The following is a 7,066-nucleotide window of genomic DNA, read 5'->3' as shown; positions in this document are numbered from 1 at the left end:
CTCCACATCCTTTTTGAATTGTGGAGCCCAAAACTGGATGCAGTACTCCAGCTGCGGCCTCACCAAGGCTGAGTAAAAGGGGAGAATGACGTCCTGGGATTTGTTTGAGGAGCATCTATGGATACAATCCAGCATTTTGCTTGCTTTATTAGCCTCAGCACGCATTGAAGACTCATGTTCATCTTGTGGTCAGTGATAACCCCCAAGTCTCTTTCTTCCATAGTGCTAGCCAGGGTAGTACTGACAAGCCTATAAGGATGCTGCAGGTTTTTCCTCCCAAGGTGGAGAACCTTGCATTTTTCAGTCAGCCTGGATCACCCTCCTGTCTTCTGGTGTGGATGCTTTTCCCAGTCCGCTTCTTAGGCAGGCTGTGTTTAGACCACCTTATCTAGCCCCCTCCCCTTGTGGGGTGAACAGAGTGGATCCTGAAGAGGGCTGGTCAGTCACAGCTACAGCTGCCAGATCACACTCCTGTCTCATCCAAGTGCTAGACAACCTTCTTGTAACTTCTGCCTTTATGCTAGTTCATGACTAGGATATTTCAGACTTCACAATCCTGCTCCTGTTGCCATTAGTTGCTTGCCAAAGGACTTGAGGAATGTTCTTGAAAAGCTTTTTTCATAGAAGACATCTGTGCTGACTCCTTTCATAGAATCATAGAAAATTAGGGTTTGAAGGGACCTCAGGGGATCATCTAGTCTAACTCCCTGCTCAAAGTAGGACCATCCCCAACTAGATCACTCCAGCCAGGCTTTTCTGAGCTTGGCCTCAAAAGCTTCCAAGGATGGAGATTCCATAACCTTTCTAGGTAACCTGTTCCAGTGCTTCACCACCCTCCTAATGAGAGAGTTTTTCCTAATATCCAACCTAAGCTTCCCGTACTGCAACTTGAAACCATTGCTCCTTCTGTCATCTACCCCCACTGAGAACAGTCTAGCTCCATCCTCTTTGCAACCACTCTACAGGTAGTTGAAGGCTGCTATCAAATTCCCCTTCAGTCTTCTCTTCTGCAGACTAAATAAGCCCAGTTTCCTCACCCATAAATCAAATTTCTTTTATTGTGGAGAAGTTGCTGCATATCAGCTTCCACATGACTCTTGACAGAATGGGAGCTTCATTTAAAGGCAAGGAGACCAAGACAACTGGGGATCTTGTTGTGCTGCAGCCTTCAACTGCCTTCACAGCCATTGAGATTCTAACATCTTCTTCTGCCTGCTCCACTGTTGACAACTTATAGACCCATGGCTGAGGCAGGCTTATTATAGTGGCAAACTGTATTCACCATGTCACAGCACCATCAAAGGATAAATGTGGCTATTCAGGGAGGAACCCATTGCCAACTGCTGTTCTCATGACTTACTGGTGGTGCTGCCACTGCTTGGTCAGCTACTGCTTATTTCATAGATAACCTTCCCTAAAGGTCATTCCCCTATCTGCCACCTGTGGACCTGCGGGGTAGCAGTACAACTCTGCCCCACAAGTTTGTGTGCTAGTAGCAAAAGACAAGGGCCTTGCCCACAGATTTGTAGAATGGTAGTGTATTCCTTCTAAAGGACTAAAGATAATATTTTCTTATGCTTATGAATAAACCCGTAAAGCATTTTTATAGTATTTTAAGGTTTACTGAAATTATTTCACTCCATTTCAGAGGCTGACCATTTTCATATTTATGAATAAAGGATCAATGGTTATGGTAAAAGCCTCCCTTGATTGATCACATGCTGGTTTCTTTGATTAAAATAATAAAATTATAATGCTGGACCACTTAAAAGTCAGAGCTTGACAAACAGGAGAGAGTACATCTCAGCACTGCTACTTTAATAGCTTCATATGCCCAGAGGATGGGCTGTTATTGACTATTAAGATATAAAACACAATCACACTCACTTGTGGCACATAGACATCTTTATGTTTTATTATATACTTTATTGGTTTAGACTGTATTGATCGTATATGCAAAAGAATTTTGTTTTCCTGAAGCCATAGAAAGTGTGAAGGTAAAGAGAAAATAAGTCAAACTTATTTTTTTTCCCATTGTATACATGTCAATTGCAATGTCATGTGCTGTAAGCTGATATGTCCTGAGAGTACAACAGAACAGTTCAACTATTTTTTCAAATTATAGATCACAATATTTTCATCTCCTTCCAATCTCATATTCTCCTTTAAATTATAAATTGCCCAAGTGGTATGGACTTAGCCAGGGGAGCCTTTGGAGCATGCATAAAAAGGTTTTCTTAGGTTTAGTCAGGATACAACTTGGGTGTGTCGGAGGCATATCTGTATTCAGCGATACCTCCCAAAGGTTTCATTTGGATTTAATGAGCAGTGAGAAAAAGCAGCAGTTTGTGATGTACACTTTAGTAAGGGTGGGAGTTTCATTATTTATACTGTAATGCTACCTAGAAGCTCCAGCCTCATTGCACTATAAGCTGAACAAAGGGATAACAAATGGGCAGATACAAACTGTGTATTTTTGTGCAGTTTTCCCCTCAAATAAGAGAGCTAAAAACCAGGAGTAAGACAGTAGGAGCCCTTTCTTCACTTCTCAGTGTCTGCGAACATTTTGGGGAAATAAGGATACATGTAAAGGGGGTGTGTAACCGGGCTGGCGTGCTGGAGCCTTTCTGTGGGTGGCTCCACCTTCCTGTCTTGGGCTAACTGCCTGCTTACTCACCTGCCATGCCTTGATCTTAATTGCTTGAATGATGTAATTAGCAGGAGGCTGCCCACTTTATAAGCCCGGTGTCAGGGGGCACTACCTGCGGCTCCTTTTTCTCCCCTACCCCGCAGCCCAGGCCTCACAGATGGTACTTGACATGGTTTGCCCTATGCCTTGGCCCTCTTCTTTACTTCCGGGGCTTCTCACTGCCCCCTCCTTTGCTCCAGGGCTTCTCACTGCCCCCTCCTTCGCTCCAGGGCTCCTGGGCTGGGGCCAATGTGCCCCCAAACAATGCTGTGCCCTCTCTGGCACCAGGAAACCCCACGCTACCGTGGCATCCCTATGAGGCCTCCTCCACCCCTAATAGTCTCACCCGGTCCTCCGGTTAAATAGTAAACACCAAACACAAAACACAAAGCCCCTGGGCTAGAACGTAAACTAAACTGCCCAGTCAAAAATCCATGTTCTGTCCCTACCAGAAAAATACTTCAACTCCGCTGCAACCAGGGGATGCTCCTGCAGTCTATCTTCCCCCTTTCCCTGCGTGCTGGCCAAGCTCCCCCCTGCTTGGCTGCCAGAGGGGAACTGCTCTCCTGGCCTTATGCTTGGGCTTAAGAAGGGGCCAAGCCCTGCCCCTTCCTGTCAGCTGACCCCCTTTGTTTCCCTGGCAACCAGCACCTGTGCTGCCCTGGTGACTGGCAGTTGAGCCTCCCCCTTCTCACCACTAGGGGTCTCTCCTGCCATTTCTGCTTTTAAGTGCAGGGCACCCGCATGCACTGGGACAGGGTGGCTGTGAGGGAACTAATGCAGCTCCCCCAGGTGCTCTCTGACTCAGAATAACTTCTGTTCTCTGGGTAGGGGCAGGAAGGGGAGAGAGGAGGAAAGAGGGTAGGGGGATTTTGAATGGACTGCCAGGGAACCACAGCAGCAGCATTACCCGACACTGCTTGGTCTCCCTGCACTCCAGCTGCTACTGCTGTGGCACAGACCCCTGCTGAGGGATTCTAACATATCTAGGGGCTGCAAGTAGGGTAAAAACTCTAGGAGGCACTTAAAGGGGATACTGTGAGCCCCTGGGAAGCCTGTACCAAAGGGGCACTCTGCAAGCAGGACATGAGAAGCCCATCCCCTGGCTACAGCTGCTGGAGCCTGCACCTGCTCCAGCACTGCAGCAACAGCAGTTGGAGTGTGGGAAGCTCAAGTCATGTCAGGTAACACTGCCACAGTTGAGGTCAGACCAGCACAGCACTGCTGTAATCCCTAGACAGGGAGCAGGCACAGCAAAAGTCAACCCACCTGCTGTTGGCACTGTCCCTGGTGACCTAAAGCTTCTCTTGCTTTGTTACAGCTAGGGCATGCAGGGAAGAGCTGGGATGGGTACTGGGCTCAGCTGGAACAGTGGTGCTGGCAAGAAGGCTCCCTCTTTGTGCTGCCAGCTGCCAGTGGACACCAGGGGGAGGAGAGGGTTGGAAAGGAACAAGTCCAGGAAGAGAGATCTGCTTGCTTACTGTGGCTTTCCCTGCTGAATTCAGCAGCCCTCACAGCTATTTCCTGTAGCTGGAGTTCCCAGGCCAATGGGGAACACCAGTTGTGGCTGGGCAGGAAGCAGGAGCAAGAAAGAGAAATTCACACACTGTCACCACTGTCCCTAGTGAAGTCCAGCAATCTACAGAGCCAACATCTGCAGCTGGAGCCCCTGGGCTAACAGGGGACATTGCAGGGGAAGGTAGAGACCAGCTGCAGGAAGAAGGGATGCAACAGGATCCACCCACCACTATACCCAGATGACCCAGGCACTGGGGACCCAACAGTAGAGGTGTGTGAAGTGGGCCCTATTTGATTCAGATTTCAGCATGAATCAGGGAAAGTGATTCTATTGGTTGATTCGGATCACTGTCCCTGATTCGATTCAGCCAAACCCAAATCTGAAGATTCGATGCTGATTCCGAGAATCAGTGATTTGGCCACCGAATAGGGCTGAATCTCAGCCAAATTGAATCAGGGAGCGAAGCTTTGCATAGCCCTACCCAACAGCCACTCCTGCCTGATTTCAGTTGTGAGCTGCAGGGATCATCTGCACAGGTGTTGGGCTCAATTGGAAACAGCAGCAGCAGTGAACAGGTCCCTCTTTCTTATCTCTACTCCCTGCCCACCCTGCCACAATGTTTCTCGCTGGTCCAGGGACTGCAGCCATACCTATCCCCAACTCCCATGGTCTGAGAAGAGACACTGGTGGCATCTGCTGCACCCCCTTTTTCTAAATCCTGAATCACCCTTGTTCGATCTTGTCATACCTTATCATGGATTTCTGTGACTGGATACGTTGCTTGCTTTGTTTTCTTGATGTCATTTTACTCTTGACTAGTGGCATGATGCATTTTCCTAAAAATCTTTATACCATTCATGAAGCAAGTATACTGAATATAACATAACTTCTCTTTCTTCTTCAAGGTTGCCTGAAGAAGAGGTGTTTATATTGAATGGACTTGAGTTTCATGTTTAACTCCATAATATTGTTTGACTTAACATGGCATTTAATTTAGAAGATTTGGTGTTATAGCTCTTAAAATGTTTATTAATTTCCCTCTCTGTGCAGCACATTTGTATTTCTAATGGTCAGTCATATAATAGATAACCAATCATTTGAGAATCTTCAATGATGACTTGGGATTCTGCTAAAATAAAATAACAACAAATGGCTTCAGAAACAAATAATAATGGATATCTTACCTTGCCCATTGCTTATTTCTTTTATAAAAAACCAAATTTTCATCCATATGCTGTACAGAGGACAAACATTATCTGAATTCGTTTATTAAAATAACCTATTTATGTCTGAAATATCAGCAGAAGCTGCTCTTCACACACAAAGCTAGATGCAATTTAACAAGAGTATTTCTGAAGAAATATGAAGAATGATTTACCAGAGGAATTTTCAGTTTTGGATAAAATGTAACTTTAAGCAACTTTAAGGGATTTTTGAGCCCCATTATATCCTCTGTCATTATTTAGAAAAATTATATGTACACAACCCAACAAGCCTGGTTTACTTATATTGTTATATACTATGCCAGCATCTGTGTCTTTCAGTATAATTAACTGGTTTGCAAAAGGAGCTGGAAGATTGAAAATATTTTAAATTTTGTTTCTAGGTAGATAAAATACGTTACAGATTGAATGGATGGGGAAAAAGCTGCCATTTATACATAAAGCTTTAATTAGATCGCAATTTAGGAGACGCTACCTAACTTTATGGGACACTGTACTGGTTTATGCATAAATACTTCAATAAAATCTAAATAAGATCTGAAAAGGACTACTGAAAATCACGAATGCTCTAAACAGTTATGGTCTGGTACATAGGCTAATTTTTGTTTCTCTCTCATATATTTTTAGCACAAAAGTGGTTGGAAAGAAGTAATCATCTCCAATAATTTTAATACAACCTGGTAATAATTCTCTTTCTTAGATAAACTCATTACATAACAAGCCAGCCCCTTAAAAAGTTGCACAGAAGATATGAGCTTCCAGTCTTAACAAATGAGAGCACATTTTAGGTCCTGTTAGTTCTTTTTCTTTTCCTAACCCTTGTGCTTTTCTCACAACTTTGAGCTAAAGAACGTTAAATGAGACCTGAGAGGACTTGGCAATGCATTTGCAGAGTTGAGGTTCTGAGATGTTGAAAGATCATAGTCAGATCCAGTCTAGTCCTGCTATCGCAGGTTCACTAATGTAAAAAATCAATTACTACTAATGCAAACACAATAGAATTGTGTCTGTTTCAGAAAACACATGGGTCTTGTCTATTTGATAATTTATTTACCGTAGTTTAAATTATTCTTCTGACTTCAGTACCCACAGCACTGCAAAATGAAATCTGGACCAGACTCAAAGCAAGATTTTGCTGTAGTGCCTCTGGTGTCTCTAGCTCTGTACTTGTAAATGTAAAAGGGCTACATTTACAAGAAAAATTTGAACACTATACTGTAAATGCATCTGAAAGCATGTCTAGAATGGGGGATATAAATATGTTAAATTTCCAACTACCTCACCTACTGTGGAACTCATTGAGGTTAGGGACCTTCCGTTAATAAAGATTCTGAGCAATTAACTATTATAAATTTTATGAACAAAGCCATATAAACTTTTCTATGGATGCAGACAAGCACTGTATTTCTACTGATGGCATTGCGACTCCACCAGTAGAAACAAGTGTTTAAAAAGTCTCTACCAAGGCAAAAATTGCCCGCCGAGGAGAGTGTCTGTGACTTCACATCTGTTAATCCCCCTGCCCCGCCTCGGCCCTGCACCCTGAGCTGGTGCAAGATAGCAACCCACTAGCACCAAACTTCTGACCTGCTGTGCTGTTCCCAGAACCCCCTCACCCATGCCATTCCTTGAGCT

This window comes from Crocodylus porosus, unplaced genomic scaffold, assembly GCF_001723895.1.
Source record: "Crocodylus porosus isolate Cpor-Errol unplaced genomic scaffold, CroPor_comp1, whole genome shotgun sequence".
NCBI lineage: Eukaryota > Metazoa > Chordata > Crocodylia > Crocodylidae > Crocodylus > Crocodylus porosus.
The sequence above is the reverse complement of the archived record's forward strand: the minus strand, read 5'-3'. Positions refer to the sequence as shown.